This window comes from Cryptomeria japonica, chromosome 3 (genome assembly GCF_030272615.1).
Source record: "Cryptomeria japonica chromosome 3, Sugi_1.0, whole genome shotgun sequence".
In the NCBI taxonomy this organism is placed as follows: domain Eukaryota; kingdom Viridiplantae; phylum Streptophyta; class Pinopsida; order Cupressales; family Cupressaceae; genus Cryptomeria; species Cryptomeria japonica.
This window is the reverse complement of record NC_081407.1, coordinates 928759832-928771892: the sequence shown is the minus strand read 5'-3', so window position 1 is coordinate 928771892 and position 12061 is coordinate 928759832. Positions and strand designations below refer to the sequence as shown.

The window sequence follows — 12061 nt, the reverse complement described above, 5'->3', positions numbered from 1 at the left end:
ACATTTTTCGATTTTTATGGATTTCTTCAGGACATTATTTGATTTTTAGAATTTTTTTTGCAGGACTTTTTTCAATTTTTATGATCTTTTTTCAGGTCATGTTTTAATTTTTATGAATTTTTTCATGACATTTTTCAATTTTTATGACTTTCTTTAGGACTTTTTTTCAATTTTTATGATTTTTTTTTTTCATGATTTTTGCATGACATTGTTTGATTTTTATGATTTTTGCCCCCAGTGTCTAGCAAGGCAAGGAATATGACAGGTGAATAAATAGGCTTGCTGAAATGATGGTGGATAGAGGGAAGACAAAGGCCTTTTATTATGGAGACAATACAGATGCAATTTCCAAGAGATATTGTGTGATGGGACAAGAGACTGGATATGACAATGTATAGCAGTGATATGGCATGAGGGACATGTCAAGAGGTTTTTGAAACCATGTTTTAAATTTTACGTCCTTATGTCAGATCAAGATCAAGGGACAAAAAGAGTGTATGGATAGCGATATGATATGGATAGGATAAGCAAGACCAAGAATGGATAAAGGACATGGACAGAAGGTCGGGGTAGGCTAAGGGATAGTGGTAGAAAGTTGCAATAAGCTAGGGAATATGGATGAAAGGTTATAATAAGCAAATGGATAAATGACCAAAAGCTATGATAGACTAAAAGCTGCAAACAAGATGCGTGATGCTCATGAAGATCGTCAGCCTTGTCAAGATCAAAGGGTGGAAAGGGAAAATGGACATGGGGGACAATAGGATATGAAGGGTAATGACGGGGGTTCGATAGGATAATGGAACAATGAAGGACAAAAGGATATTAAGGAGGAAACCTGCCCCCAAGTGTGGTGTGCAAGAAGTTCATGGATTACACATGACGCCTGTTTGCCAGGTTTTCATCATGGTACTTGCCCAAGGCGCCTGTTTGCCAGGTTTTCACCAGTGGACGAATTATTTTTCTTTACTTTTTCTTTTCTTTTTTCTTTTTTTTTCACTTTTTTTCTTTTTTTGATTTTTTTGGATTTTGACTTTTTCAGAAGAAGATGGACACATGATAGGGGATGGAAGAAGGACTCAAGCGTCTTTTTATTTGGATAGTAGCCTTGAAAAAAAATGGACCATGACCTTTAAAAGTATGCTCAAAGACGTTGGTAGGATAAGGACATGGAAAATGAGATGAAACTAAGGCACGGATTTATGCAAAGGATTGGACCAGAGGGATGGAAGGATGGAAAATATGCATTGGATAGTGGATAGGGTGTTGGAAGAATTGTGCTTGAGTGGATGGAAATGTTGGCAAGATCGACATTGGCACACACCTTGAGGGGTGATAGACTGATGGAGGAAAGATGTATTTCAGATTGTGAGATTTGGATGGAGGAAAGACTATGGATTTTGGGACATAAGGGCCCAAAATGGATGAAGAAGGTGATGGAGGAATAGACTTGGAAGGTTTTGATGGAGGAATAGCAATTTTGGATGCCAAGTTGGATTTTGCTTTTTGTGCTTCAAGGAGCTTCTTAGGGATCCACATGGTTTTTGATTTTTCATGCTTTTGTGGTTCCTTGGAGTGCAGTGCTTGCACAAGGGATTTAGGAACCCATATATATTTTGACTTCGCTTGATTTTGCTCAGTGGGCCTTTGTGGCCTTTTGGATATTTCTTTTTCTTTATAGATCATATTGTTCTTTGTTTTGACATGTCGATTATATTGGACATGTTGATCCTTGAATACATGTGGATTGCTAGACTTATGACTTTTATGCTTGGCATCCAAATTGCTTGGAGGAGGGAATGAATGTCGGTGTGGATGGGAATGATATGGAGGCATGTGGGATGGATGGAAGGTTCTCCAAGATGTGTGCCTTTGCTGACCTTGCATAGGAGATGGAGGGATATAGGGACCTAGAATGGATGGAAGCGATGATGGGGAAGGTGGACATTTGGATTTTGACTTTGAAGGGATACCAATGCCTTGAGTGTGAGCTCTATAGCCATGACCATTAGTATACTCTTTAACATGAAAGGATTCTTGCTTATGGAGATCTACCCCTTTGCCTTTATCAATATTTTGACTTGTAGGATACTCTTTTCTTTGGGAAGAAGACGCGAGTCCATTATGAGGTGGATATGATATGAGAGAAATAATGAGATCTTGAAGTGGATTGGATTGCACCAAAGTGGAAGAACCCATTGTTAATGTCAGGGGTTCATGAACATCTTGCACTGCCACGTTAGAATCATGAGGGGGATTAGGATCATGAGGGGGACTAGGATTGTGTAGTAGACATGGTTCAATGATAGGCTCTTCAAGAGATGGAATGGAAGAAATAATGGGATCGTCAAAAGAAATGCAATCTTGGAGTGGATATGCGAGATTAGGACGTGGAGATGGAGGGACAAGTGGATCTTGTGGAGGATCTGAAGGAATGATAGGGTCTTGTGTTGGAAATGAATTTGGAAGGATACTTTGATCTTGACAAGGAGGAAGATCATTGGATTCCTCTTTAAAATTACTTTGCTCTTGACTTTCAATGGGATCATCGGAAAGGATGGAAGGGATATCTTGCTCTTGTTTAGGAAGTGGAATGTCAATGGGATTTGAAAGGACATTGTGTTCATGAAATGGAATGGGATCGTTTGGGATTGGATGGACTAGAATATCTTGATCTTGCTCAGGGAGTGGAGTGTCAATAGGACTTTGGATATGATGGACAAGAATAGGAGAATCATCATGAGTTTCTCGGAAGATAAGATCCTGGTCAACAATTGAATGGGATGATAAGGTTTCAGGATCTTGATCTTGATTTGCTTTAGGACTCATTTCTTCATGCTCTAAATTATCCTCTTGACATGAGGTTGGACTTTGGATATGCATGGAGGATTCTGACAAGGAATCAATGCTTTGGCATGAAGGGGATGCACTTTGAACATTTGCGATGGATTCTGGCAAGGAATCAATGCTTGAACATGAGAAAGAGGGACTTCGAATGGGGTCCTCTAAAATAGGTAATGGCAATAAAGTGCATGGTGGCATTGGGTCTTGTATTTCTGAAACATGACAAGGATGTGCATCATGAATTGGATTATCTTGGCAATCAATTATGGATAGCTCTTGGGTAACTTCATCCTTGGGTGTATTGTTTGATGAGGACAATATGGAAGATTCTTGTGAAACTTCTAGAGGTGTAGGGATAGATGCCACTGGAAAGTCAATTTGTTTGTGAGGGGATGAGGCATTGCTAGACATAATTGTATTATCTTTATCTTCCTCAAAAGGCTCACTTAGTCGTTTCCTTAAGAGCATTGCAATAAGGCCACCTTTCTTTCGAGGTTTTGACATAGTTGGACTTGGAATTTGAACTTGTTTTTGGTTTGATGTCATGTTTTGATATTGGACTTGGTTTAATTGTTCTGACAGGTTTGACACTTGGCTTGGTGTGTGCTGCAACCTTTGTTTTTGAATGTTTGGTTGGTGTTGTTGATATTGATATGTTGATTGAACTTGAACTTGTTGATATTCCACCATTGGTTGAACTATTTGTTGACATTGTATAGTTGGTTGGACATATTGTTGAAATTGGACCATTGGTTGTGTTGGTTGCATATGTTGGACAATTGGTTGTGTCTGTTGTATATGTTGGACCATTGGTTGCGTTGGTTGTATATGTTGGACCTGTTGAACAATTGGTTGTATTGGTTGAAAATCTGATTGATAGTAAACACCTTCTTGTTCTTGTTGTGAAGGCACATAATGTTGTTGTCTCTTTTCTTGAAATTGTTTCATCATCTCTATTTGTGAGAGGAGAGCTGGTATGTCTGATCGTTCAAGAAGAGATCTTACATCAATTGGCTCGATATTTGGATTTCGACCTGGAAATTTTCGAAACATTTTGGACATTTGTGATCTATTCTTCACAATGTTTTTCACTCTTTGTTCCAATATCTCATTTTCTTGAGCTAGCTTCTCCTCTAGTTTTTGTATTTGGAGATTTACATCATCATGATAAGTTTGATCGATATTGCCTTGTTGTTGGGTTGGATAGAATTGTGATTGCATTGTTGGTTGATATGTCAAACTTTGTTGCATCATTGGTTCTTGGAATCTTGTTTCAATAGACATGTCACTATGCAAATGCAATATTTTTGGAATTTTTCAAGGATAATATATGATATGCAACTAAATGCAAACTAAAATAGACTAAAATGCAATCTATGTTTTTGGTTGTTTTAAAAGATTTTGACAAACTTTTGAAATGCAAATCTAAGAGATGGACCCTTAGGAAATTGAAATGATGTCTAGACCTCAAAGGACAAAAGGACTTAAATGGCAAAGGACAAGATGACAATGTCTCCCCTATATGCTTGGATACTAAGCTAGGTTTGACGAAATGATATTGATGACAAAAGGACAAAAGTTTGATAATGTCTAGACTTCTTAACAATGACTTAGGGTTTATCAAAGATTCGGATTACTCAAGTATGACAAGACCTATGTTTGACACTATATGCAAAAGGATAATTAATATGCAAATGATCTTAATATGATATGACAATGTCAACCTAAGATGAAGTCTAAGGTTTAATTATGAAATGATATTACTCTTATGCAAGAGGACATATGCAAATGGATGACTTTTATTGATATGCAAAAGAAGTATGACTTAGGTGAAACCTAACCTTGATACTTGATAATGAACTTGCAAAATGCAAAATAGGATGAACCTAAATGCAAGTGACATAAGAGTTGAGACAAGTTTTTGACCAATGTTTGACAACCATGCTTGAAGTATGATCTATGAATCTTGTTGAATGTTTGTTGGATGAATGTCTCTTGTGTTTAAATCTTATGTTTGATCAATGTGTTTGTTCTTGAAATGGGATTCAACTTTTGACAATCAAAGAATACAAGATATTGCAATTTAGACTCAAGACAATCATGCTCATTTCCACATTCCCTAGGGTAGGCAAAGACATTAGGTACTTGAGAGGTAGACTCATTATGGGATTCAAGGAGAATACATAGATGCTTGACCCCACGGGCTCCCCTCCACGGCACTCACTTCTCAGGGCAGCCAAGCATCAGTCCCCATGGAATCTCCCTATGGCGAACTTAGTATCTCTTCCAAGTATCCGAATTTGTCCTTCTCAAGCAACTAGAAGGGTTTTTGGCCTCTAAAAACAAGGTATGTAGTAAGGATTTCTGTTAAGCATTACTCCTTGATGTCATGCAAGCATGATTGAGACATTAAGCCCATCAAGATACCAACAAATGTAGTCACGCAAGCGCGATTTAGACCAAGAGGCCCTACTTAGATGTTGATATGAGAAAGAGTTCAAGGGGCATCACTTCCCAAGTAACTGCAATTCCCACGTAACACTTCCTTCAAAGCTTTCGCTCATCAGGTATTTGTTTATAGTGAGTTAGAATGCCCAGGAATTCTAGCCGTACTCACTTTGGGTCGTTCCCTTCTCACGATTATCACTCGCTTGCTAAAGCAAAGTGGTCGGGAAGGCAGGCCCTCTAATGGAGACAAACAATCAACCACACAAGCATGGTATCGAAGATCTAGATTTCTGATCACCCTATGAAGGATGAGAGCATACTCTCCTACTCCAATGTCATACTTAACAAACAAAGCAAACAAGGGTTCATTTCCTCCTATTTAAAAATCACTAAGTGCCTAATTAAAAACTCAAACACACAATTTGGTTGTTTCTCCAAGGCAACCTGCAAAACACATGTCAGAAGTTTGATTTGTTGTCTTTGACCATCGAATCTGCATAACACATGTTAGTAGTTTGATTTTTAGTCTTTGTCATGCGTATACCAAGATCCTGCACAAATAATCAGTACCAAAATCCAAAACACAGAAAACAAAATGCAAAAACATCAAAAATTTCAAGTAAACTGCATTTTTTTACCCTCTGATCTGGACTTTACACAGGCGCAGAAGACAGGACACAAGCGCAGGTTGTCAAACACAAGCGCAAGATGTCTTGACACAGGCGCAAGACTCTTCAACACAGGCGCAAGATGCTTAACACAGGCGCAGAAGTGTCCAGAATACCCTGCACGGCCCTGTTTTTGAGTTTTTGACCTGCAAATCAGCTTAGAAGGACTCCAAAACACAGTAAGATGGTTAGAAGGTTAGTATTCACGTCGGGTTCACCAATTAATGTAGCGTAGAAATTAGGATTCATCAAAATAAGATATATCAATCAAAAACACAAAACATGATAACATAATCATAAGAATACTCAATGCAAATGAACCTAATTCCAAAGCACATTCAATAAAGGTATGGAAACAAAGCATTCAAAAGTAAAATTATGCAAACCATATGCTTCTTCCATGCGGCTCCATTGTTGTTCTTTCCTCTTCAATAGTTTTGTGGATCTCACCTACAAGTGCTCACACAATTTGAAAGCAAAAAGGCTCAAGAGTACTAGAAACGAAGGTTCGGTAAAAATTCGAGATTCATGAAGGATTCGAAGGTCAAGATTATGAAGGGATTGATTGAAGAAAACATCCAATTTATAGAAGAATTGGATAAATGAGCAAATTAGTATGAAAGAGATTTGAATAGAAATTCAAATCAATAATAGCAAAATTATGACATATCCATGACAAATTGCTATGCAAGGCTTATGACAATTCATGACAAATTTCTATGTCAAGAATTTATGACATTTTATGACAAATTCATGACAAATTCTATGACACATTTCTATGTCAAGAATTTTATGACAATTTATGACATTTTATGACAAATTTCTATGTCATTGCCATAAATTTAGGAAAGAAATAGGAGAAAATTGAATTTAAGAATTAAGAAATTAGGAAATTAGAAAATAATGAAAATAGGAAATTAGAAATTGAAAGAAATTAGAAATTAGGATTTAGTGAATTAATTAATAATTTTTCATTTATTAATCAATTCACAAAGAGGAATAATTAGACAATTAAATGAAGATTTAATTGTAATAAGGAAACTTAGGATAAATAAGTAATTTATTTAATCCTAAAGGAAGAAATGACAAATTAGGTTAAATGATTGAATCATGAAACCCTAGAAGACGAATTAGAAATGCGAGGATGATAATTAGGTCTATAATTGACTTGATCATGTTTTGATTTGATAAATGACCAATGCGACAAAATGATTTGATTGATAGATGCGCCAATTGAGACAAATAACGATCGATGACAAATCGGTTGAAAAATGACAAAATTGACAAAATAGATTGCAAGATGACAAGATTAGACATGACCACGATCGATGACAAATCGATCGCAAAATGACAAGATTGAAGGATTGATGATAAATCGACAAGATTGATAAACCGATCGCCAAATGATAAGATTGAAAACAGGACAAAACCCTAATTAGGATTGACGATGTCCAAAATGATAAGATTGATAGGAGGACAAAACCCTAATTAGGATTGACGATGTCCAAAATGATGACAAATGAATACGCACATTGATGCGACAGGGTAAAATCGATCAAAATCATGACTGAATATTGTTGTCGACAAGATCAAATTCAAGGATGAGATGATTGAAGAATATAGAAGAATGACTCGATGTTCGCAAATGATAAAGACCAAGTGCGTGACATAGGAGAAATGTTAATGCGATGCAAAAACCTAAAATGAGGCAATGCGCAAATGTTAAAGTATGACCTTGCAAGCGTTGACCATTTTTGGGTGTCTACAGACACAATTGACATTGATGCTTTGGATAGTGAAAATGTCACTCTAGATGTAGCAAAGGACAAGGTTGACAAAGAGAGAGTGGACAAATAAAAATAGGACAAAGAAAAAGTTGATAAAGTGGAAGCGGAGAAAGAGAAAAAGAATAAAGAGGAAGAGGAGAAGAAGAAAAAGGAAGCGGAGAAGAAGAAAGAGGAAGAGGAGAAGAAGAAAAAGGAAGAGGAGAAGAAGAAAATGGAAGGGGAGAAGAAGAAAGAGGAAGAGGAGAAGAAGAAATAGGAAGAGGAGAAGAAGAAACAGGAAGAGGAGAAGAGAAAAGAGGAAGAGAAGAGGAAACAGGAAGAGGAGAAGAAGAAAGAAGAAGAGAAGCAGAAAGAAGAAGATAGAAAGAAGGAAGAAGAAAAGAGAAAGAAAGAAGATGAGGAGAAAAAGAAGGTTGAAGAGGAAAAGTAAAGAGCCAAAGAGGAGGAAGCAGCAAAGAGCACACAAGTGGAGACCCCAAAGGCAACTGGTAGTCAAGCCAAACTGGTTGACATTACTAGTCCCATTGACCTCCAATCTGCAAATGAAATGGAGTTGTTGCAAAGCATTAAGCTTGCCCAAGAGCAACTGGAAGAATTAAGGAGGAAGAAGAAACAAGATGTTATTCAAACTATGATAGAAACTCCTACCAGTTTGATACCCAGTACTAACCTCCCCAGTACCGATTCCTCTCTGGCCCAACTGAAACTTTTATGCATAGTTGTAGAGGACCAGGTGCAATGCCTAGAAGATGTTGTTGAAGCCAATGCACAAAAGAAGCATCAAAAGGAACTGAACACTGCCTTAGTGAAAAAATTGATGAATACTAAGAGGGGGGGCTGAATTAGTATGCCAAAAATCTTTGCACTTAAACACTTTGCAAGACTAATAGTAAACCGGTAAAACAGTTTAGCAGACAAACCAGTTAACACACATGCAAACCAAATAGCTAATAATACATTCACCCACAAAAGCACAAACACCATAACACAAGAGATTTTGACGTGGAAACCCAAATGGGAAAAACCACGGTGAGATGGAACTCACAAGTAACTATCTACAGAATAGGAACCAGACTGGTTAAGGTCAGACTGGTTAAGGTCTTACAATGCTCTTTACCAAAACAGATCTTGTTAGGAATCTCAATCTCTGTTAGGAGATAAGTTCGTTTAAAGACTACCTTGCTAGAGGATTTTAGATCCATAGATGTGAACCACCTTGTTAGAGGATTTACAAAAAGCTTTTGGGCCTACCCGGTTAAGGGCTACAAACTTGTCAAAGATGTGAGTAATCAACAAGTGATTGATCTAGCTAATAGCACAGACTGCTTGGTTAGATTTTTGATAGCTCATTCCTAATGCATTCCAACATTGCTTCAGTCTTCTACACATTCATACTCTCTCTAACTCCTCAACCACCTTAAACCCTAGCATGAACATAAACTTTCACTACAACCACATCAACAACCTAAAACCCTAGACATGATGTCCTTATAAAGGAATCTGATTTCATGTCGGTCCAATAGGATTACATTACAATTTCCTAGGTTCAATGAACCTGGACATACTTGGTAACACGACACAAAAAGCACTGTTAAAGTGTCGGCACCGTCAAATAATTGATGGATGGTAACTCATCACAAGATGTCAGTTGGTAACTCATCATAGAGTATTACTAGTTCATACAAAATACCGGTTCAAGCAAAATGCCAGTTGCCGGTTTGACAAAATGAAGACTGGGAAGTATGTGTTCTGCCGCTTTGATCCTTCGTACCACTTGAGATCCTCGAACCGCTTGGGGTTAACATGCCGCTTCAGATTGGTAAACACTTTCTGCAAAACACCAATAGTCTAAGGACTATAATGCATCATACTAGTTGGAACAATTACTGGTTGAGCATAACTCATACATACAAAAATGATCTCAATGCAAGTGTGTGTCCATCAATGACAATCACAACATAAACATAAAAAATGCCAACAGAAATTAAATGAGCTCCGGTCTAAACTTTAGAAAGCATGGAAGGACATAAGAGATGCTCTAGATGAGGGGAAACTACTACTCAGTAAGATAAGCCAACCCCATCTATTTTTTGATGATATGCTTGCACAGAAGGAAAAGCTGCAATCTGACTTACAGGCATATATAAGCACCTTCAAGATGCCCTATGATTCCTTCACCACATTTGGGCAAACCGTTCACTGGTTTCAACTCCAAACTATCAGAATAGAGTTGGAGATCACCAACCAGACCACATATTTGCAAGAAACTGGTTCTACTACCATGACTGCAAATACTTCAGAAGTGCTATCTCAATTTGGATGCCTAAACGGTCACTCAAGAGATGAGTACCTTGGATGCCATGGAGGAACAGGTATCCTAGATGCAAACAGAAAGTCAGGTTGCTACCTCATTGCTTGAGTCATGGTATTTATTCATGAAAGCCTTCATGCGGGATTTTAAATCAGTTTTCGATAAGTTTCACTCATTATTGTCGTAAACATTTAGTATATTAATGATAATGAGAAACAGGGGTTATTCTACAATACTTTGTCATTGTTGGCAAAGGGGGAGTATTATTCTGTATTTAAAATTTTGATGCATGTTATGTATACTTTCATGTTTATCTCTATAAGGGAGTAGTATACATTGTATTTTCTGCAAAAGGGATAGTGTATATGCTTAGGGGGAGTAATTTTTTATTATGGCATATTTTTATTGTAAAACACTTAGATGTCAAAATTTTCCTAAGTGTTGCCATCAATGCCAAAGGGGGAGATTGTTGGCATTTTTGATGATGATGTTGTGATTGTCATTGATGGACACACACTTGCATTGAGATCACTTTTTGTATGTATGAGTTATGCTCAACCGGTATTTGTTCCAACCGGTATTGTGTATTATAGTCTTTAGACTATCAGTGTTTTGCAGAAAGTGTTTACCGGTCTCAAGCGGGATGAAGACCTAAGTGGTACGAAGACCCAAGCGGTTCGAGGATCCCAAAGCGGTATGAAGGAACAAAGTGGTTGTTATCAATTTTCCTAGTCTTCATTTTCACAAAACTAGTAATTGGTAAAATGTGTGAACCGGTAATCGGTAAAATATGTGAACCAGTAATAGGTAAATGTATGAATCAGTTTACTCTGTGATGAGTTACCAACTGGTATTATTTTTGTGATGAGTTATCATCCACCGACACTTTGGCGGTGATTCTGTGTCGTGTTACCAAATGTGTCTAGATGCACTGAACCTAGGAACTTGCAATGTAATCCTATTGGACTGACATGAAATCAGATTCCGTTATAAGGACATCATGTCTAGGGTTTTAGTAGTTGTTAGGGTTTTAGGTGGTTGATGAGGTTTTTGCATGTGCAATCACAGAAAAAGATTAGGTCTGTTTGAAGAAAAAGAGTGTGGAGATTTTGAAGACTGAAGTAATGCTGAAATGCATTAATAATGAGCTATCAAGGATCTAACCAAGCATACTATGCTAGTATTTAGATGACTCAATTGTTGATTACTCACATCTTCGACAAGTCTAAAACCCTTAACCGAGTAGGCCTGACAAAGCCTTTGTAAATCCTCTAACAAGGTGGTTCACAACTGTGGATCTGAAATCCTCTCACAAGGTAGTCTTTAATCAGACTTATCTCCTAATAGAGATTGAGATTCCTAATAGGATCTATTCTGGTAAAGAACATTGTATGACCTTAACCAGTCTAGTTACTATTCTGCAGATAGTTACTTATGAGTTTCATCTCACCGTAGTTTTTCCCATTTGGGTTTCCATGTCAAAATCTCTTGTGTTATGGTGATTGTGCTTCTATGAGTGAATGCCTTATTTGTTGTTTGGTTTGCATTTGTGTTAACCGCTCTGTTAGTAAAATTGTTATACTGGTTTACTGCTAAACTATTTAAGTTCAATATTTTTTGGTATATTAATTCACCCCCCCTCTTAGTATTCATCATATCCTATCTTACACATTCTAACCTTCTTATCCTAACCTCCTATGGTGTGGATATTTTCTTCTTGAGACACATGGCACTTTGGCCACATGTCTCCTCTCTTAGACACTTTCCCTTTTATGAGCAAAGCTCCTTGACACTTGTCACCATAGAGATGACAAGTGTCTCTTCCTCCAACCTCTTCTTCAACCTCCTCCAATTTCACCCTTGATATCTTCAGACTCAATCTTGACCGTTGATTCCTACCACCTCACCCCTGGCCTTGGAAATCCTATAAATATCCCCCATTTTGGAGCAATAAGGATCCCATCACATTTTCATCTTATGCATTGTTACTATAGGCATATCCA

At 37.4% G+C, this 12061-nt stretch overlaps 1 pseudogene; it reads left to right on the top strand.

Annotated features, from left to right (window-relative positions):
• The window catches only part of LOC131874435 (uncharacterized), a 132474-nt pseudogene that overhangs the window by 16216 nt on the left and 104197 nt on the right, over nt 1–12061 (top strand).